We start from the raw sequence: 23,639 nt of genomic DNA on the forward strand, positions 1-23,639 counted from the left end.
AAAAAAAAAAAAAGTGAAACCAATCACTGAATGTTGCCCTCCAGTCTCTCAACACATGTATGCACACACAAAACACAGCATCAAGATAAATAAGACACAGCTCCTGTCCTCAGAGTACTAACAATATAGTGAACTTTAATAATGTAAGGAGAATAATGTCTTGAGGTACTTTACTCTAATGCAAGTATTCTATGTATTTAATGGACGCTCTGGAAGTAAATCAGAAGCCTGTGAGAAAAACTGTGAGTCAGGCCAACTTTTGTGAGAAATTCTCCTTTGAAAAGTGAAAGTCAAGCCGGGCGGTGGTGGCGCATGCCTTTAATCCCAGCACTCAGGAGGCAGAGGCAGGCGGATCTCTGTGAGTTCGAGACCAGCTTGGTCTACAAGAGCTAGTTCCAGGACAGGCTCCAAAACCAGAGAAACCCTGTCTCAAAAAACCAAAAAAAAAAAAAAAAAAAAAAAAAAGTGAAAGTCAGTGATAGGATTATGACATATAACAGAAGTGGATAATTTAAAATAATTAAGGTCAAGATAATAGTTTTGTTTAAAATTCAAAAGTGAATCCTATGTTTAAGAATAATTTGGATGCAGAAGCAGTAATAAACTGGCACAATAAATGTGGAGCTCTCATTTCTTCAGTAACAGGGACATAAAGTCCAGATTCTGGTATCTTTTGGTTAATCCAAACCACTTTAGAGTCAGCTTTTTAAAAAGAACCAGTAGCTATAAAAAAACATGTGAATTTTCTCAGTGGCCTACACACCTGTAACAGTGTCACAGGTCTTACTTAACATGAACAAAAAAACCTCTGAGTTGGGTAACACTTCAGGGCTGGGGGCTCCAAGCATCTAATGAGTACTTCACTCCAGCTGCGGCCTTGTAGGAATAGAGGCACAGTTTTGGGAAGGTTTCGATCTATTTAGAGAAACTGGACACCTTGCTTATGTGAAAGCTCCTGGCTTTTTAAATGATGGCTCACTTAAATGTGGACCAGTTGAATTCCACTTTCTAGTTTGTCTTAAGGTAATGATTCCTTAGCACAATAGGGTTATATATGTTTCAGCCATTTTTATGTTGGCATGAACCTGGCTATAGGTTTTGTTTTGTTTTGTGAGACCAGGTCTGATATTGTAACCCAGGATGATCTGGAACTCACTAAGGAGCCAAGCTGCCTAAGAAACAGTAACCTGACTCAGTCACATCATGTCCAGCTCAATTACCTTTTCTAAAACTACAGAATAAAAACTACAAAAACTTAGCACACTTCAAAAATCTATAAGCAATATAAACAAAAAGCTTATCACTCTCTCCTAATGACTTAACTAAATTTAGTTCTAATGACCTTTTGTCATTTCAGTATTGAATATTTAATCATTCAATATTGAATCCAAAACTTAAAGACCCCAGCAAACTCACTAAGATGGTCTACCTTCTTACTCCCAATGTTCCCTCACTGTGTTTCAACCACAACTGTTGTCTGAGGTTTCCGTCGCCCGGTTCCTGCAGTCATTAAGTCCCAAAAAAATCAGAGGTCTGTCTACATTAACTATAAACTGATTGGCCCATTAGCTCAGGCTTCTTATTAACTCTTATAACTTACAATAACCCATTATTCTTGTCTATGCTAGCCACATGGCTCAGTACCTTTTTCAGCAAGGCAGTCTCACATCTTGCTTCTTCTGTGGTAGGCTCACAACTGCAGAAAGAGCTTCCTTCTTCCCAGAATACTCCTGTTCTCATTGACCCGCCTCTATTCCGTTTGGCTGTCCCGCCTATACTTCTTGCCTGGCTACTGGCCAATCAGCATTTATTTAAAATATAATTGACAGAATATAAACCATTCTACCACACCACACAACATCCTCTACTTCGTAACAACTTTCTTCCACCCTAGTGTCTCCACTTGATTACCCCCAAAATATGTAATTGAAAGCTTGCTTCTTCAGTATCAGCTAATGAGTCCTCCTCAAAAAAAAAAAAAAAAAACCAGATACCTCCTTGCCATTCTAATACTTATGACTGAGATAATCTAATTTATTAACTTAAAAATATTTTTGTTCCTCTCTTATTAACATGGCCAATGATTCATGTAAAGTGGCCTTTCACTGTATCTCACACAATATCATATGGAATAGTAGATGTTCAACATGTAATAACCGAGAAAGTCAAAGAGAAATATGAAAAGTCCCAACCTTCCTCTCAGTTTATTAACATGTCACATCTGTCAGTCTCTATGAAGACAGTAAAATATTTTGTGGGTTTCGTCCTAGGAGAAAATTTCAATATGCAATGTTGTTGTTGTACTAATAACTCAACCTCTGTTCCTAAAGCAGCTGCTAGGGTGAAACATCCCCCATTTTCTTACAATTTATTTTTAAAATTTATTTTATGTGCATTGGTGTGAAGGTGTCAGATCCCCTGGAACTGGAATTAGACAGCTGTGAGTTGCCACATGAGTGCTGGGAAATGAACCTGGGTCTTCTGGAAGAGCGGCCAATGCCCTTAACCACTGAGTCATCGCTCCAGTCCCAGGAACATCCCTTTTTAGGTGAACTTTTTTAGGTTTCTATGGCAGGGAAGCACAAGATTCCAGAAAGACCTCTAATGATACAGAGAAGTACAAGCAGCTACATTCTTATAGGCCAGACAAAAGCCATTCAATATGGAAATTTCTCAATCTGTGTCATTCAGAAAAAAAAAAAAAATCCAAGCTAAGACTAGACTGTTTCCAGGAACCAGGTGCTCTGTATCCAAGGAGCCAAAGTAGAATATTAACAAAGAGGAGGAAAGGATTCTCCTGATAGATTATCTTAGACAAAGACCATGAGGCAAGAAATATCTCAGGTGAGAAAATAATACTGTAAAACAGATAGTCCAGTGCACAACACATGGTCAAAATAAGGCTGCTCTTTACTAAGAAAAACATCTTTTGAGTAGGGAAATTTGAAACTTACACTTAAAAAAGAAAACCTGTCTTGCAGATTAAAGTAAAAAGTGGGGAGGGAGCCAAGTGAATGAAACACAGCTGAGAAATATAAAATAAGGATAATAACTGGAAAATGGGTCAGAAAAATCAAATGGCAAAAAGGCATACTCTACTGCTCAGGGTGCTTCTGAAGCTCCACTCTCTAAGTTGTATTTCCATGCATTTTTCAAGCGACTCTAACCTCCACAGTAAAGTTATTCTAAACAAAGACTTAATGGCATAATCACCTCCACTCTACTAATCACCCATGTGGCCTGTCCCAGACAGCACTATAATATACTGCTGTGCATCACTGTTATGTTCTGTTATACCTCTTACATCTATGTTCTACAGCAGGGAAACATAAGATTCCAGAAGGACCTCTAAGACAGAGGTACAAGCAGGTACATTCTGGTAAGGCAGGGAGAAAGGGATACTCTACTCCAGCAGCTGTCTTGGGACAGCTGTCTGGGCTGAGTTAATAGTACAACAGTGCACTGATTAATTTGTGAAAACTCACAGAACCTTTTTAAACTCAGAGTGTCTGGTAGAGAGTAAGCACTAAACAAGTACGTTTTAATTTTAATAGGAGAGTACTTTTCCTTGAGTTTTTACTGTACATGCAACATATATAGTTTCAAAAAGAGCACTGAGGAAGGGCAGCAGAACTTGTCTATCAGGCAGCAGGAGCAAAATAAAGATGCAGTATTTAAAATACTGTGGTCCAGATAAAAGTGAGGTTCTTCAATATACAGTCCGTAATATACATGCATCACAGTAATCTAATGTTTTTTATATCACTGACTCATAAATACCACCCAAACGTTTAAACACATTTCCCATGCCAAGGATCAAAGTAACTATACATTTTAAAACAAAACAACAAAAAATAGATAAAGAAATGTAGTCTAGAAAACACATAAATGTATTCAAGTATTTAGCTGAGACTGCAATAAGGAATATCAGCTCTGTGGAAAACAGAATGGCTGCTCAATAGTGTTAAAGTAAAAAGCAAGCTTTCTGAAGAAAGGGCTTAACTCGAAGCTAAAGTTAAAATGATGTATTATTAGAAGTTTTCGTAACTCAGAAGTTGGAAGCTGAAGGATCAGCTGAAGGTCACCAGCTACAGAGTGAGTTTGAAGCCAGCCTGAGATACACAGACTTTCTCAAAAGAAAAAAACAAACAAAAATAATATCAGAGGACAAGCAGAGAAAAGACAATTTACAGGAAGAATGTCACTGGTGTTCAACCTCACTTAAAAAAAAAATCACTCTAGTAGAAATTAGTTACAATTAAAATGACTTTTTTCACCTACTCAACTACTGAAAAATAACAGTATCAGTACAATCTATTCTTCTATATATCTTATGGGAATGCAGGTGTCCTACATTTAGTGTAGTTTGGCAACAGCACCTCCCCACCCCCCAAAAAGAAATCATTTAAAACCTATATACACATATATACCCCTCAGAACCAGAAATTTTACAACTAAAAATTAATTCAAGAAAAACAGATATACTCAAGACTATGCATAAAGCTATGGTAATTGCAAATTAATAAAGAAGGAAGGGAAGGAACTTACTAGAGGCTCATCAACAAAAGACTAAAAGTAAATCTTCTGTGACTAAGTGTTATTATGAGGCAAACTATATACAAGCTGACACAGTAAGGATGAGGAGGTAGGCTTTGAAACAGCCAGATACATCATGATCTCAGTTTGAGATAATTTCTACAAGTGGGTTTGTTCAAGGAAGAGTCACAACATGTCATGGCAGTCAGAAGACACAGAAATTACAGAAATTACTTTTATTTTCTTCTTTTACAACAGGAAAAAAAATGAAACAAAATAATCCGAGCTCTAAAAATATTAAACTGTCCATTCAGCACTGAAGATTTCAGTAACCTATTATGCTTGAGAAACTGGGTTCAAGACATGTTTAGTTCTGACAATTACGTATCTTATATAAGAGCTGGAGCAAGAATTTAAATCCCTAACCTCTTGGTTCTGCTCTGTGCCTTATTTAGATGTGCCTAGAAAGGAGGCTTTATTTACGGAAGTAATCTTTGGAAGGGGTGGATATTCTCTATTATCTGCAGTTTTACTAGTGTTAAGTATAAGCACATAGCACCTATAGAAAAAAAAATTCCATAATCAGGCCCCCAAACATCACCACCTCAAAACATGTGATGGTACCACACAGACATTCATCTCCATGTGTTTATCACTCACAGTTGCCTTGGACGTCTCATTAACCCCTTAATATTCAGCTATTCACAAGTTCACGGAATATACTAGATGCTACCAGAACTTTTGTAACAAGGATCAACGCTGGCTTCAAATCAGCCTCATCAGCCTCATTGATTCCCTTGACAGTGAAGCACTTAAATATCGTCAAACCATGGTTCTTACTCAGAAAGAGAAAGGCATGTGGCAAAAAAAAAAAAAAAAAAAAGGCATCACCGGGGGAAAATACATTCACTTAGTCTATCAACATTTCATTTCTGGGGTCTTTATAAGTCAAAGATTACACTAAAGGCATACAGAACACATTTTCCAAAGCTACCAACCAACAGACACAGATAACGCATTCTGAGTATCTTCAAGACCCATGAATTCAAACCATTCTATTACTATTTATCTATTTAGGTCAGCAGTTTTAATAGCAAACAAAGCTGGAATGAATCAAGGATATTAATCATGGCTTCTACATCTGCATAAGGATTTTTTAGCACATTCCTTAGTTGTATTTATAGATTGTGTGAATACGTTGTGAAGCATTATGGATACAGTAATGCTGATGCCCACCAGATTATGACAATTTGAAAAATGCCAAGTTGATTTCTTAAAATAAGTGAAAGGTTTTCTATCCACAGAAAAAGCATGCACCAAAAAATAAAATAAAATCATGTGAGTTTGAACCCTGGGCCCACATATGCTAAGCACAGGCTCTATTTTTCCTGCCCCTGGGCGACACGTAGAACTGACACTTGCTGCCTCATCAATGACTTAACGTTTGCTGCACAAGCCTGCAAACAAGAGGAATAGAATTTGGATCCCAGGTACCCATTTAAATGCCAGGCAGATGTTGGGGCATATCTGTAATCACAACACTTCAGAGGTAGTGACAGAATCCCTGGAACAAACTGGCTGCCTAGGCTTACCTGACTAGCTGAAGGGGTGAGTTTGGGGTTCAGCAAAAGACCCTGTCTCAGTGATAAAGTGAAGAGTGGTCAAGGAAGACACTGGGCACTGAAACCTCTACGGCACACGTGAACTCATTCCCCACCTCCAAAATCAAAAACAAACAAAAAAGCCTGTGGGCAATTTCTATGGCACAACCAAACATGCATACTGCTTTGTCAGAAATAACGAATGAAGGTCAATTATTTTTTCTCCATTTATAAATCTCAAGCTGCAGAGTATTTCTCTAAAGCTAAGCATTGTTACATTTTTATTCAAACACACATTTTTTTCAGAGAGTGAAAACCTGAAGAAACAGAGCAGCACGTTAAGTATAGAGGGCTAAAAGCGTGGCCCCTAAGCAATTATAAGGAACCTCAAAGAACTAGACCTCAAAGAACTTGACATAAAACACAGTACTCCATTTTGGGGGGAAAAAAATCAGATGATCAATTTCCTCTCTCACTTGGAAAATATGGTGACTTCCAAGTTCCTAAGACAATCCATTCCACCCTCAGACAAACCACATTAGGAACTTAGCTTTTCTCTCTAAACATGGAACAAAAGTCTGCTCTTTTCCCTTAAACTTTCACCTGCTCATTCTACTTTTACGCCCAGGAACAGAGTGTGATTCATTCTTACCAAGTGAAAAACATCATGAGACTCCTATTTGGAGCTAGTTCACTAAGTTTCCTCAAAGCCCCACTTGACCAGTTCCTAAAACTTGTCCTCATCTAATCTATTTTCTGAATATCACACTGATGGATTAGACTTACCACAAGAGTTATGTGTGTGTCAGGAAAGAATAATAACACTTGAGATAAAGATGTTAGATGATAGAGTAGGCACACTTCTAAAACAATTCACCACATTCTCTTTGGGACATCATCCGTTCTCTATTACACTCCCTAAATTAAAGTCAATATAGTTTCTTAGAAGGCCATGGCCAGTACTTTCCAAGACAATCATTTAACCTTCCAGGAAAAAAAATAGTTTCAGATCCATAGATGACTGTAAATCTACTTCAAAAGGTTTTTTTTTTTTTTTGTATGACCAGACAAGACCCTGTCTGAAATTTTCAAGGTGACCTAGGAGGAAACTGATACAGCCCACACCTTTAAAGTGACCAGAGGTGAATTTTACTTTTTATAATACTAAATTCTCAGTCCAAGGATGTTCTGATCATCCATTTTTGAACATGGTAATGCATGAATGATGAAGCCAGTGTCATAACAAGTCTCTCCTATAAGAACACACAGGAGTTTCTCAAACATGAGAATGTGCTGTGTCTTTTCAGAGTTCCAGTGGTTCCCTGGCTGTCAAAATAAGCTCTGTCCATTCCTCTACCTCCCAGAGTAGCTTCATTACTAGTGGAAACCACCGCTTCTGTTACAAATTCACAATCCAAATGCATCCTTTACTTATAAAACAAAAAGTTAGCATTGGATTATTCTAAATCATTTGGTTTTGCCAACAGTCATTTTGGATTATGTGAGGGAAATGGAGTTTGCAGGTCTACACACAGACTAACTGGGTAGACACATTGCTAACCCCAAATCCTAAATAACCCCTCAAGAGGAAATCATGTAATTTTCATCACTTCCATGTCTCTGGAAAAGATAGATTTGACAGCCCAACTCAGTTGTAATCACTACCACAAAGACAGTAAAACATTTAGATTAAAAGCTGGGTCAAAGATGGGGATAGTGAGTCCCTGGGTAATAAGGATATAAACGTTTTATTATCTTTGCATTTTTCTATTTAAAAACTTCAAAACACAAAAGCATCTCACTCCCTGCTACTTGAGAACTCTACTTCTTGCCAAGATCCAGGAGCACAGAAATAGTGCTTTTACAAAAGACTGAATCATGGATCTGTGGCAGGGATATAAGAATAGGTACCATATTTTCCAGGGCTGACTACCAGTATCTATGATCTATCCCTAAAAACAAAGGAGATGATGATTTCCCCAAAATAAATTATTTTAGGGTCATCACAGATAACATATTCATGAAAACGGAAGGTAGAAATTGGCTAGGCAGTTTAAGGTGAAAGACCCCAAAGAAAAGTGACCACTTTTATTGGGGAGGGGGAGGTGCCATTTTTCAGTGGGGACACTGAACTGACAGTAATGAAGACAAACTTTCTACCGAGGCAGACATAATACAACCCTAATAGTTTGACCTAAGTATCTTATAATCCCAAGCTTTAGTATAGTCATTTATTTAAATAATATGGTCTTTGAACTAGCTAGTTTTTAGGTCAACTTGGCACTAAATATGGTCATCTGGGAAGAAGGCATCTAAATTGAAAAAAAAAAAAGTACTGCTACAGGACTGGTCTGCAGGGAAGTCTGTCAAACAATTTCTTGATTGATTTGTGAGAGCCCAGCTCACTGTGTGTGATGGTACCCCTTGCCAGAGGGTTCTGGGTGCTATAGTAAAGCAAGATGAACAAGTCATGGAGAGTAAGCCACTCCTCCATGACCTCTGCATCAATTCCTGCCTCCAGGTTCCTGGCTCTGCCTTGAGTTCCTGCCCTGACTTCCTTTAATGATGTACTTTAAAATGGAAATGTAATCAAAACAAACTCTTTTCTCCCAAGTTGTTTATGGTCATAATGTTTCATCATAGGCATAGAAACCCTAACTATGACAGTCCTATTTAATAAAAATCCTTTTCCATTCCAAATTTCCTCACTTCTGTGAAACAGAAAGGACCTGTAAATTACCTGGTATGTTTAGCATGTGTTACTTAGAGGTTACTCTACACTAGGAACTTGTTAGTATTTATACTTGTGATGATGAATTACTACTACCAGTAATAATTTCAACAGAAAGCTAACATTCTGGTGCTATCTATGTGAAGACACATGCTTTGTGACTGGTTCCTCTGGGCTGGACTTGATTATTGCTACTTTGAATCAAAACTGCTCTGACCAATGGAAGATCTCGGGAGACTGGGTTTATTAAGATTCACTAAGATAGTGAAAACCAAATAGATGGTGCATACAATTACATGTTAATCTAACTGTGATATACACAAGAAAATTCCCTAAGAGTTCTCTAATTACAAAGATGAACTTTTGTTTCCAGATCTGTTTTACTACTAGTGATTAAATTTAACCATACAGTTGTACTTTACCCCTCTTCATACAGGATTTCATTTTAAAATTACTATCAAGCATTTTTCTGTATGATTTATTACCAGAAGCATAATGTATTTCCTTCTTTTAATATAGAAGCACAAATAAAGATGTTATGCACACTTTCTTGTGTGTGCAGACAGACTATAAAATATCAGCAATTGTGCTCAAAAAAGCTCAGCAAGCATCAGCCTACTACTACAAAAAGTAACAACAAAAAAAGTTTTGTAGATGTTGGCCAGAAGAATGCCTTATAAAAGTTATTCTGAGAAAACATTATTTAATGATAAACTCCACTGTTCTCTGAATCAAGTAAAAGCTGAGAAAGAATAAATCAAAAGTGCAAGCCATATAAATAAATATTTAAACAGAAACTCAACCTTAGAAGGGATAGTCAGAAAGTCTGACAACAGAGCTAGTACTTCACAGCAGATGGTGTAAAAATAAATTTAAATGCACCTTTTACTGAAATGTCCTATCTTTGACAAATCACTGAAATTTAAAACAGTATTGGATAAACAGTGAGAATTAAGCAACAAACAAAAAACGCTTACAAATATTTAACAAGGCTATATTATAACACCTATGAAATGACAGGACACTAAATAGGGCATAGGTAAATGCAAAAATGAAAGTAAGTCTAGCAGTGTATTGTATTTACACATTAAGCTACCTACGAGCATAGAAAATGAAATAGTAACAATCACCACACCACCCACCTGTACAAAAACACTTAAGAGGAAAATGGCATAGTAAATAAAAAATTTTCAGCAGTGTCTCCAACATGTACATGCACAGTCCAAAAAACTACTAATATCTAACACAATGCCTTACTTATAGCAAGCATGTAAATATGTATAGAATTGCAGTGGCCATTTTCTGATATGAAAAAGCTGTATTATTAGCAAATAAATTTTGATATATTTTAATTAGATTGTGTCCAGAAAAGGTGAAAAGCAAAATTAATAATAAAGCAAATGTGAAGCTGGGAGTGGTGGAGCAGGTCTTTCATCTCAGCACTTGGGAAGTGAACACAGATAGATCTCTTATGAGTCCAACATCAGTCTGGTCTATGTAGTTAGTTCCAAGATAGCCAGGGTCAGACAGCAAGACTGTATCCAAAAAAAAGAAAGGAAGGAAGGAAATAAAAAGACAGAAAAGTAGGTAAATGAAAGGAAGGAATACAATATCTATCTAAGTGGTTAGTTAAATAGAACAAACCCTATCTTTGAACAGAGGAGGTCTAAGTCCATATCCCAAATCTTATTACTTTATCTGGATTTTATGAGGAATTCTTTAACTTCAGCTTGGCTTTCTCCATCTATAGTGTAAGCTAAATAATACTACGGACCTTACTCCAAAGCTAATGAGCACAGCTGGAAAGGTTTTTTTTTTTAAGTATTTATTTACTTATTATGTATACAATAAATATTCTGTGTGTATGTCTGCAGGCCAGAAGAGGGCACCAGACCTCATTACAGATGGTTGTGAGCCACCATGTGGTTGCCAGGAGTTGAACTCAGGACCTTTGGAAGAGCAGGCAATGCTCTTAACCACTGAGCCATCTCTCCAGCCCCCAGGGAAAGTTTTTAAATACAAATAAATCTCCAATAAAAAGAACCAGTGTATCTAAGAAAAATGGTGACTACAAAGCGAGGACAAGCAAAGTGTGCAGCGAGCCCAGTACATCTGTGATACCACAACAGAGGTCCCCCAAAATGAAGTTGTCAAAGGGTCAACATGCTGGTGCTTCCAGTAGCCAAGTACAGGAAAAAAAGCATAAAAATACTGACAGTGGGCCAAAAGTCATACTAATATAAGTATGTATATGAGAAGAGAGACCCTTCTACCAAATACCAACTTACTAAAAGTGAGAGAAACCATGGTCATAAAAAAATCATGGGCAAACATCACTGTAATCGTGCAGATAAGAATTACCAACAAATGATAAGGTAGTGGATAGATATGTGCAAGAAAACAGTATTTTCTAGGCCACAGAAATCTACTCAGAAGCTGCTTATTAGAAAAAATGTTAAAAACATTTTTAAAAAAAAAAAACAGTTAAGAAGCATGGCAAGCATCTTCGACAAATTTTCAGTTGGTCTCACCAACCTCCTGACTAAATGCACTACTACAACTCTCTAACATGGTACTGTTGCCAAAATGCACACCTTGAGTTAAGGAACATTCTGCAAATACCTGCCCAGTACTCTTCAGCCAGTGTCAAAATATAAAGAGAAATTAAAGAGCTATTTCAGATCACAGGAGACTAAGTATACAAGCATGGACTACATCCTGAATTAGGGAAACTTGTACAGTATTAGTAAATAGTGGCAGTGTCAGTGGACAATATTATCTATGTGTTAACTGTTTCATTCGACTATGCAAGATTTTGGGATACTGACTGAAGGTTTGTGTATATTCTTTGTAAAGAATCCCTACTTTTTAAGGTCTAATATATTTTAAAAAAAAAAAAGATAGTTTTCTCCCAACTTTACAGAACTACTTTGAGATTCTGATGCTGCAAGAAGCAGACACTTGGTCTGCAGTTACCCAAATACACCTTAAAGTCTATGGGAACAAACTGCACTGTCAACTTAGAATTCTAGGCCTAAGCCAAGGGGATCAAAGAGTATTTGGATTCCAAATTTAAAGAGAGAAAAAAATTGTTTTTTAAGTATTAGCTTTGTCACTGAACATAAGATACAAAAATATGACTTTTATGAAGCAAAACAGCAATATGAGTAGCTATAATTACCAATAAATGCCAACTATCTTCCAACAGCTCTGTCCTCTAAGACAAAAATCAACCCCCGAGGCTGGGCGGTGGTGGCACAAGCCTTTAATCCCAGTACTCAGGAGGCAGAGGCAGGCAGATCTCTGTGAGTTCGAGGTCAGCCTGATATACAAGAGCTAGTTCCAGGACAGCCTCCAAAAACTACAAAGAAATCCTGTCTCAAGAAAACAAAAAAAGAGCTAGTTCCAGGACAGGCTCCAAAACTACAGAGAAACTCCGTCTCAGAAAATTAAAAAAAAAAAAAAAAATCAACTCTCAAGAATACGGAGATGGACAAGAGAATGGCAGACAGGTATATTTACCTCATCTCTTCAATGTTTCTACCTTCACCTTTTACTCATCTAAATGGAAAGGGAGAAGTAAATACGGTTCAGACTGTTCATGGCCAATGATTAGGAGTTTGCAACGCCAAACCTGTTCTTCACCTCAAATAACCTTTTGTCTTCCAATCGATGAAGCTTTCTGGAGCATAACTTTTAGAGCAGCACATCTCCTACTTTTACATTAAATGCTGGCCCAACTGGGCTAATATTGTCATATATCAACAATTACAAATTATTCACTTCAAAGCTCTTTCTAGTGAAGGAGTCCCAGACAAGTACCAGTGTGAGTGTGAGTGTGTGTGTGTGTGTGTGTGTGTGTGTGTGTGTGTAAAATACCTGAGCTATTACTCATGTTTCACCCACAACATATAAAATATAAAGGTGCAAAAAGACTACTTCCACAGTACTCATTTGATCTTTTGTTCTTAGCCGTAACCAACACTAAGTCTTTAACCTTTAAGCAAAATAACATTTATCCTGCCGTATGAACTTCAAGATAAATCAGACAGCAGATTGTAGCTACATAAATCATAAGACTTCAGAAATGTAAAGGTGAGTGCACATGAAAAAATGTCTCTTATAAATGATTTTATTTCAACACTTTTTCTCATCTTGGGGGAAAATATACTGCCCCCAGAGTTAAATCATTATCCAAGTCCTACAGTACAAAGAGCTAGCATTTATTTCTAATAACTGAAAAGAATTGTCTGAGAGAATGACCCAGGCTCTATTATTCCATACCCCCAATACTTACACCTGGAACATAGTATACGTCAAAAACGTTAGCTCCTCTGCTTCCACCAGTATTTTATAATGCTCAATAAATGCTTGCTGTGTTACCACATTCAGTATCCACAATAATGTCTGTGCCAACCCTAGAAGCAGTAAACAATGTGGAAGATGAACTGGATCTGACTAATAAGTGCTACAGCATCCTCATTTCCATCTGTCTGCCTGATACAACCATGCCAGCCCATCATTCTAATGTCCATGAATGATTAAGCTCTTTGGGTCTCCTGTGCTGAAATATTTAGTGAGCTCTAAGATATGGAGGACTTACATAATGGCTTTTAATTGAAGGACACTTCCTTACTGAAGAAGACCTAAACTTTTTTTATATGACCTGAATACTTTAATGTTACTGACACTTAGATTATCATACACAGCATAGAGATAATCATTCATTACTGGGTTCGAGCATCTTGCCATTTAGTAATAAAGTAAATTCTTCTAACACCATTCATTTATCATTTGGAAATAATTACTTTAAATAACAAATTAACAAACAAGAATCTGGTGCTGAAGAGACGGTTCAGTGATTAAGATTACTTGCTGCTCTTGGAGAAGATTGGAGTTTGGCTCCCAGCACCCATGTCAACAGGCAGCTCACCTGTTACTCCAGCTAGAGGAGATCCACCTCCTTCTGAACCTCAGTGAGCACCCATACACAGGAATACAAATAAAAAATTAAAATTAAAAAGGGAAGAGGAAGGCCGGGTGGTGGTGGCGCACGCCTTTAATCCCAGCACTTGGGAGGCAGAGGCAGGCGGATCTCTATGAGTTCGAGACCAGCCTGGTCTACAAGAGCTAGTTCCAGGACAGGCTCCAAAACCACAGAGAAACCCTGTCTCGAAAAAAAAAAAATAAATGTAAAAAAGTAAATTATAACATTTAAAAAAAAAGGGAAGAGGAGAGAGACAAAGCAAACAAACAGCAATACAAAACAATTTGCAATTATCGACTGTGCACCCAGAATATCATACAGACAACCGTCTTCAACCTCAAAGGAACAACCAAGAATGTTAACGAAGCAGTCCGGCTGCAGGTGTGTAGACAGCTTGTCTGGGGGTTAGTGCATTTCAAGTCGACTCCAAGTTGGCTTTTATAATTTTTAACTATAGAACAATGCATATGTGTGTAAATCATTTCAGATTTTTCAGTTACCTAGTTAGTCCATGAAAGTAATTAACTGCAAATAAAATTATATAGTAGAATGTAAGTCTTATTCAACCGTTTCACAACTTTATAATTAAAAAAAGGCAAAGTAAAACAAATCTTGAAACTAATGATGTAATGAACAGGAGACTAAGTCAAATTACAAAACAATTAAAACCACTGAGCTAGAAATCATCAGAGCAATCTTACTCATTATATCATTTGGGGAAACTGCGATTCTAAAAATATGTTTTCAAAAGATTACATATCAGACAATGCTTACTACTATATGAACATAATGAACCACCAGCACTCACTATCATGAATACATAAAGGCCAAGAGATGAGTGGAAGCAAGTGAAAAGACAAAGAGATTAGGAAACATAACTTCAGTAATTTGGAGAAAGGGAAAATATAACAGGAAGGGAACCAGAGTCTGCTTGCTGACCTAACCAAGTCTAAATCCCAACTATCATTTATCAGCCTTACCTGACCAGGCTTCAATTTCCTCATCTATAAAATGGACTTAACTATACCTACACCATAGGGTTGTTGCAGTAAACAAATTCATTAAATATGTAAATTAATTCACTAACTCAATTCAGTATCTGGCACATGTAAACACTCTAGGACATTTTACTGAAATTCATTATCTGATAGTCAAGACAGCAAAAGAGTAGTAGAATAAACTGGAACTATGGGGAGGAACAATTTGGTAGTTTTTGTTGTTTTTAGAGGGAGCATTGATTCAGACTTCAAAAGTCACTCTAACTTTATAATCCAAATATATTCCTACATTTATCCCAAGAGAACACTTAGCAAATATGTACCAGGAACACAAACATTCATGACAGTAAATATTTGGAAACAACTCAAATAGCCCCAGGAAAGAAAATACAGTGTGTTAACAAAAGGAGTATTACATGGCAATACCAATGAATTTAAAACAGCATGTTAAAAATGTTTAAATATGCTAGGTGGTGATCATATTCTAGACAGTTATTAATCAAATATTTAATAAAATAGTACTGCAGAAGTCTATACAAGTGCCAATAATAACAGTATGAAACAAGAAATGATTAATCTAGTTTTGAACACCTAACAAGGACTGGGGGTTAAGTATAACCTGCTTTGGTAAAGAATAAAACAAGACAATGCATGTCTCACATACTAAAACATCTGATTTGATTCATGTTAGCTACTAATCAAAGTGATAAAATTTACTGGGGCTTACTTTAGAATAAAATATTTGTAAAAGTTAGAACCTCTCAGCTGGGCGGTGGTGGCGCACTCCTTTAATCCCAGCACTCGGGAGGCAGAGGCAGGCGGATCTCTGTGAGTTCGAGGCCAGCCTGGACTACAATAGCTAGTTCCAGGACAGGAACCAAAAAGCTACGGAGGAAAAACCCTGTCTCGAAAAATCAAAAAAAAATAATAATAATAAATATATAATACAGTTATCAATATATTTTTCTGTTATGAAAGACTGAAAATGCTACAGATCTCTGTTCAATTCAGAAATGGCTAGTAAAACTATGATATTAAAAATTAGCTCCCTAGGAAATCACACTACATTACAAAGTCTCCTGCCTTTCTGTCCTAAGGCCATCAGCTTTGCCAGCACAGAGACCTTTTTCACCAACTATGGGACTAAACTTCCCCAAGCCTCAGTTTTCTCACTTTTATAAAAGGGCAAAGTTAACAGCCATGGCATTTATTAGAACAAGTAGCTGCTATGAAGCCAAAATCTGTGTCTTCCTCAGGCACTGTACCACTGAGCTATAGCCCCAGTTCTGTATACTGTTATGCCCAAATCCGTGAAGTCCCCCAAAAGCCAACAAGGAGATCGAGTCCCGTTTGTAAAAGCAAAGAGCCTTTATTTTATGCAAGTTTGCAAACTCAGTCTCTCCGTATTGGAATAAATGGAGAGCCCCAAGCTCAGCAGTAGTAAATGTGGGGGTGAGGGGTTTCTAAGGCTCAGGACCCCCGATTGGCTGACATTTGTCTAGGGGTGTCCTGGTGGGTGTGCTGGCAGGTGACCCTATCTACAAGGGTTGGAATGTTAGGCATTTCCTTTGGATGGTCTGTTCTTGGGTGGTGCTTGGGTAACCTCAGTTTGAGGTTCTTCCTGCAACCAGGTATTGCTTCAGGGTAAACTACTGAGACTAGGGCCTCTATTAAACTTATGAATGACTGAGTCCTACACTGGCAAGTGATAATGGTTGAAAGTAAAGAACTTCCTTTGGGTCATCTGTTCATATTTAGCTTATCATGGCTGGCTCCTATATAAACTAACAATCCCTCAAATATTAGTGATAATTTAATTGAGTATTTAGAATCATATGGTACTAAAAATACAAAATGAATCTAAGACATTTGGAGACTAATTTCACTCAAAAAACAATCAACAGAAAAAATATTATCATTAAAAGAAACTTAAGTTCTTTGACAATTACCACCCTTTCACAAACTTTGATGGTTTCTGGCGGGAGTGAGGGTGGGGAAGGACTCAGCTTTCTTTAAGGGACTGGCCACTGGGAGTCTGACCAGGCTCCAATGAGGACAATACAAATTAGACTTGGCATATTTTTTTCTCTTTTCTTCTTCTTTCTGTTGGAGGTCACAAGGGTAACAGGATGGATGGACATGGGAGGACTGGGAAGTGAGTGTGATCAGGATGCATTATGTGAAATTCCCAAATAATCAATAAAAATATTGTGCTGGGAAAATAAACTAAGGGACTGGGGAATCAGAGTGCTTGCTCTGCAAACGTGAGGATCTGAGTTCAAATTCCTAGCACTGCATAAAAGCCACTATAGCCACATTATCTATAATCCCAGGACTATGGAGGACAGAGAGGAACTCTGGAGCTTGCTTGCTGGCTGACAGCTTCAATGGGTTCAATGAGAAAATAAGAGGAATAGTTTGAAGAGTGCTAGCGCAGAACACTAAACATCCTTTTCTGGCCTCTACACACACATCACACAAACACAAAAGCGCACATTCACATACACATGCCTGTGCCATGGAAATGAAGGGGACAGAGAAAGGCAGAGAGATGCTGCCCTGGAATTTACTATGCAACCAAAGCTGTGCCAACTTAAAATCCTCTCGCCTCTGCCTTCTGAATAACTAGGATTCCAGCTGTATACCAACCATACAATGTTATTTGTAATAGTAAAGAGCTGGGAATCTACCATTCATTAAGGAGAAAATAGCTATGTAAGTTTTGGGTACAATATGATGGTACATTACAGTGTAAGAAAGAACTATTAACAAGCATATAAAATAGTCGTTATATTAAGTGTATTATCAAGTATGAGTGAATAGTAGTTCTATTGCTTTTTGACCTCTTATTAAAATCTAAATTAACAATAACTATATTTACACTAGAAAAACAAAATTATATACACATGAAGCTTATGTGTATGAAAGGTCTGAAGATTTTACATTTGCTTTTTTAAAAAATAGATCTTTCTTCAACATTAATTGCTCCTACCCATAAACCAAAGTCAATTAAAAGTATCCATTTTACCTTTTTAAGACAGGAACCCACTATGTAGACCACATTGGCCTCTAACTTAGAGATCCACCTGCAGGTCACCAACTTGCTAGGATTGGTTTCCTTATACTTCCTGATTAGCTAAATGTATTTAAGGCAGAGTAATACAAGAATGGGACAAACTGAATGAAGGTAATCAGTTATTACAAACCAAACTATCCTCTTCCTTTGATATGCACTGGAGAACAGACAGCACACATTATATAGGTTGTTCAGACTCAAAGCAATGCAGTATGTGTCTCATCAGTAAATTGTTTTGGTCACTAAAGCGAATTGCTCCTTTGTGAAGTATCAAGACTTAGAAAAAAAAACTGCTAAGGAAAACAAAGGGTGGTTAAAGGTTAGCCTGTTTCATTCACTCTCTTTTTAAAACGCAAAGTTGACCAGTATTTTGGTTTGATGCATTGATTAAATGTTATTTGTTACATATTCTCGACTTCTACCTAGGATTTTGTTGTTGTTGATGTTGTTAATCAAACAAGCCTAATTTTAAGTTCTAGATTTATGCTCATTCAACACCTTAATTTATCAATAAATTTAAAATTAATTCCTAAACCAAATATATAGTTATACATCCAAGGAAGTTATTTCTGAATTAGCAAATTAAACTTACCACAGAATAGCAGGTTATATATCAGGACTAATGATATATTAATTTTTTGCTAGTTCTCATGACCAAAATTGACAGCTTACTCATAAGCTGACAAATTCTTGGTTAGTTCAATTGAAGTTCTAACAGATTAAACCAAGAAGGGTTAACTTCTGGCTAGCAAATCTTTCTCACCAGTAAGAAATCTTAGCTGGATTGCAGCTTGCAAAGCAAGTGTTTACCTCTTGAAATAACTGAACCGGGAAAGGCTCACTTCTCCCACGAAAGTAAACTTCTGATCCCTTTACAGTGATATAAACTGCCAGGAAGATGGCCCTTCCCACCTAAACAGGGAACAGCATCAAATCTACCAGTACCTCCACGATGTACTCAAAGAGGTTTTTTTTTAAATATTTACTTATTATGGATACAATATTGTTTGCATATATGCCGGCAGGCTAGAAGAGGACACCAGACCTCATTACAGATGGTTGTGAGCCACGTGGTTGCTGGGAATCGAACTCGGGTCCTTTGGAAAAGCAGGCAATGCTCTTAACCTCTGAGCCATCTCTCCAGCCCCCTCAAAGAAGTTTTAACAGGCCCTACAAAAATACTTTCTACAGACAGGTGAGTTGTTGTCTAATGAAGGAAAAATGATACAGAACAAGTCCTTCCCAATACCAGTTCTCTATTTATTTGCCCACTCTTTCCTTGATCTTTGCCCAGAACATGAATGAAAATGTTCATGATACATTAGCATTATTTTGCTTGTTAGAGGCAAAGGCAGGCAGATCTCTGTGAATTGGAGGCCAACCAGGGCTATATGAGACATAGCCTCTCTCTTTAAAAAAAAATTTTTTTTCATTCCAATTATCATAGACACAAATTTCATAGACCTAAAGACTAGTTCGAGACTGTTAAGAGTATAGTTACATACACCAATCTGGTCATAGAATATCCAAATGCCAGAGAATAATACAACATTTTACCCGTGTTAACTTCTGAAACTAAATAAATGTGTTTTGATAAACAACCAAGTGAGAATGACTTTCTGGTGTGTTCTTGGTCATTAAGCAAAGCTTAGAGACTAGCATAATGTTAATGTGTTCTTTATAGAACTCTTCAAGTTGGCACTGAAGCCCAGTAGCTTTTTGTTCACCTTTCCAACTAATCTGTTAACGGGGTAGGATGCTTAACCTCCTTGTAATCCCCAACTAGCTAAATGTAGATTATTTAAATTCGTTGAATCTAAGAAGCTGAAATATATAGTGGGACCTCATCTCCCAATGACAACAAAATGGTTAGTAAACCCAGCTTAAAATTTTCTGATGCACAGATCAGTTGTTCAAAAATTATTTTTATCTTTTTATTCAAAATTCATTTTTACTTTACCATGCTCAGGCAGCAATTACTTAAACATGTCAAAAATAATATAATAAAATTAGCAAAATCAAGTGAAGTAGTGTGTCTACAAAATGATATCATTAGAACAAATCATACACTATGAGCATAAAAAGGGCCCATAATGCTTAGTTCAAACTCCTTCAATCACAAACTGTTACCAACTGTGACCCAGAGAGGCTATCACTCACCCTTGACCAGAGAACTAGTCACAAGAAAAATGTCTCCCAATTTCAAGTTTAATGTTCTTTGTGTAATACTACAGTGCATAAAACAGTTAAAGTTAAACAGATATGCAAATAACTTTTGAATAATCACTTTAAGTCTATTTATAATGCAGTATTTTAAAAAAATTCTAGATACCCTAAACCATATTTTTTTGTTTTTTTCTAAACAAACCATTTCTACTTTACCACCCAGCACGTTAAGACAGTCTGAACAAAATTTCACTCTCTGCTTTAAAACTGACATAATTCTCAAAGACAAATGGACAGACATTTCAAAGCCTAAGTAGTCTCATATTTTTTCTTTTGTGTATGGGAATTTAATAAGAAGTTTGACTATCTCAAGGAAAAAACAGCAGATACTGATGAAGAAAAAAATTCAAGGTCAAACTTAATATTGTTCAAAAAAGGAAATCCAAAACAAACACATTCCAACAATACTATATTTGTAAACATCAAAATATATCATACATTGGACATACAGTAGCCACTAAATGTGACCTTCTAGAAAGACAATTAAAACATAGCAAACTACTTACATATATTAACCTGTCATAAGTCTCCACTATGAAACTCCACTTCAGTCAGAATGTGTCTGTGAGTGTGTATATAAACATGTTACATAATTCTTAAACAATGAATTTTTCACAGTGCTTGGCAGGACGTGAAAAATCCAATATGTGAATATCATCAAACTCACAGGTAAAGGAGTATGCACGCAGTTACATAATGAAATATTATAGTCCTTGTTATTTCATGGTAGCACAGCAAATAAATTACTCATCTCTGAACTGGTTTTTGTTTTTGCACGGGTGGGTAAACTATTTTGCAAATTGTCAGTTTTAATCCAAATGTAACTCTTCTAGAAGGTTGGAAAAAAAATGCAGACCTCTCTGTATGAACGTTCCCAACAATTAGTGAGACCTATTAGGCAAGTTCAAGTCACCCTAATCAGAGCAAGGTTGTCTGTCAGTCTTTCTCCTTGGATTCTTCTCAGTCACCAGCAGCAGCATATAATGAGGATGCCTATAATTTCTACCCTTTCCCATCAATGAACTTCTTTATTCCTAACCAGTTTCTCATTTGGCACCATGTAGAAGCCTCAAAAGAAAGAAACTTTCAAATCTTTGAAACTGATAAGATAAATGACTACCTTTCTATTGATAGAGTGAATAGCTCAGAGGCCAACACAATGATTACTCCAGAAGTATCTAGGATAGTTTTAGGTCCTAACTATTATTTCTAGAACTTGAGGAAATCTAACATGTCAAAAAGGAAGTCAATTTTGGCCTTGGGAAATAAAAGGGTAAATCTTCTTTAAAAGATAATAATAATTTTCCCATAATCACTCAGTCTATTTTCTAATTAAATGACCCCAAATGCATAAAATCACACACACACAAATACACACACTCCAAGTGTGTACTGAGCATTATGAAGTAAGGGGCGATAACAGACATGGAAATGAGTAAATGATTACGACTTAAAAATCTAACTTAAGCCGGGCGGTGGTAGCGCACGCCTTTAATCCCAGCACTCGGGAGGCAGAGGCAGGTGGATCTCTGTGAGTTCGAGGCCAGCCTGGTCTACAAGAGCTAGTTCCAGGACAGGCTCCAAAGCCACAGAGAAACCCTGTCTCGAAAAAAAAAAAAAAAATCTAACTTAAGTATGGATCTAGTACACAACACAGGAGGACAGAATGTTGGAGAGAATGGCACAATTGAGTCTCCTGGAGTGAAATTGTTTCCACGAGTTTCTTTTTTGAAAAATTATTTTGAGCATGATAGCATATAGGTTAAAACAGACAACCCAAGACCAGAAAGCTTTGCATCAAATAGGAGGAATAAAGTTGAAACATGTAAGCTAGTATTGAGCTCCATTGAACTCCAAGCAAATTTTACATTATGTGTCCATAATATCTACATAAACATACATTCCTTGAATAACTGACACACAGCTTCCCCATGTTTCTTTCCATTCGGTTCTAGAATACTTTCTAAATATATGTATATAATGTATGCATAGATATACACACACATGCTCCTACTGTGAGGTACATTGGCAGGAGAAATGGTTCTAACCCAGACTTACCTCAATTCTAATTAACCTCCTCTAAAATTACTATAATCCCAACTTGGTATTAAAAAGCCTAGTATACTGACATGGCAGGTGGTTCTGGCTTATTTAAGCACAATAAACAAAATTCTTGGTTTTTCAGCTACTTCACTCCTCCCTCCAAGTACTTTGGCCCAACTGGCAAAGGGCATGTAGTACGGTAGTCACTCAACACAAGTTACAAAGGCCCTTAGCTATTACATCACACGTCCTTAAGTGTTCAAAATTCTATTTAAAAGGCTAATTCATTATATACAATATGGTACATCTTTATCTACTGGACTATCGGTTTTTGCAAATGAAAAACATATATCTGGGTATCAATTTCTGTAAAATGAAATATTCTTTGAAAATAAAATCATGTGTGGCAGCTCCTTTACTCGAGGCTTAAAGCAGTTTACCCTAGAGTACATTTACTGCCTTTTGAAAATTCAGATTAAAAAATTCTTTTATTACATTTATTAGTGTGACTGCATTGGGCACACAGGTGACATATAGGTCAGAGGACAACTTCTGGGAGCAGGCTCCACCATATAAGTGCCAGAACTCAGATCACTAGGCTAATGGTGCAAAGTGACTTTAGCAGTTGAGCCACCTTATTTTTTAAACAGGAATGTGAAACAGTCTCCCACCCATCCCATTCATTTCCTCATCTGACCTGTCACTGTTAACATGAAGCCTTTTACTTAGCAAATCTCCCACTAACTCCTGATTAGATATGAAACCACTTCAGTTAGCTATCTCTCTCTGTTTAAAAAAAGTCTAAATTCAAATAATGCTTTTCAGAAGAGCATTCTAAAAGGCATTATTATATTTCAACACAAAGGCTACCAATTTTAAAAGGTTAACACTTCAAGGAATTGGTAATTGTCACCTTCTTTAAAAGGTTAAAAACAAAGAAAAATAAAGTGTTAAATTCTACTGTAATTAAATCCCTATGACCTATGGTTTAAAGAAAAAAGGAAAAAATAATACAGGCCCATAAACTATACACCTAAGTCCTTGTGGACATTGTTCTATCTCTCGCTTCGTCATAATGTATGATTACAATTAATGAATTTCCATTTCAAAACTTCACCTCCTACATTAAAGATGAGATATACAAATGACCTGATTAAAATCAACATTCCAAGAAAACCACTTTGTGGTTGAGCTAAGGCACAAGTAAACAATGTCAGGTCTAGAAGCAATGATTACCATTTTCTAACATAAAAAAAATTTTTTTTTGCCCTATGAAGAACCTTTTAGTGGATTATACATGCTAAAATAGATTACTCTTTTCCTACCCAAACTAATATTACAAGGTTCCTGGGGAGCAATATATTAATAAGGCAGGATGTATTTCTGAAAACAAATTTAAAAATCTGGATGAATAATTTCCAAATTGTTATTCCAAAACATC

General features: G+C 36.7%; 1 protein-coding gene across 1 annotated transcript in view; it reads right to left on the reverse strand.

Moving 5' to 3' along the window:
- Positions 1 to 23,639, reverse strand: part of Spred1 (sprouty related EVH1 domain containing 1) — a 73,823-nt gene that overhangs the window by 48,156 nt on the left and 2,028 nt on the right. The window lies entirely within an intron of this gene.

This window comes from Alexandromys fortis, unplaced genomic scaffold, assembly GCF_014885135.2.
Source record: "Alexandromys fortis isolate MF-2015 unplaced genomic scaffold, M_Fortis_MF-2015_v1.1 scaffold_6, whole genome shotgun sequence".
Classification (NCBI taxonomy): Eukaryota; Metazoa; Chordata; class Mammalia; order Rodentia; family Cricetidae; genus Alexandromys; species Alexandromys fortis.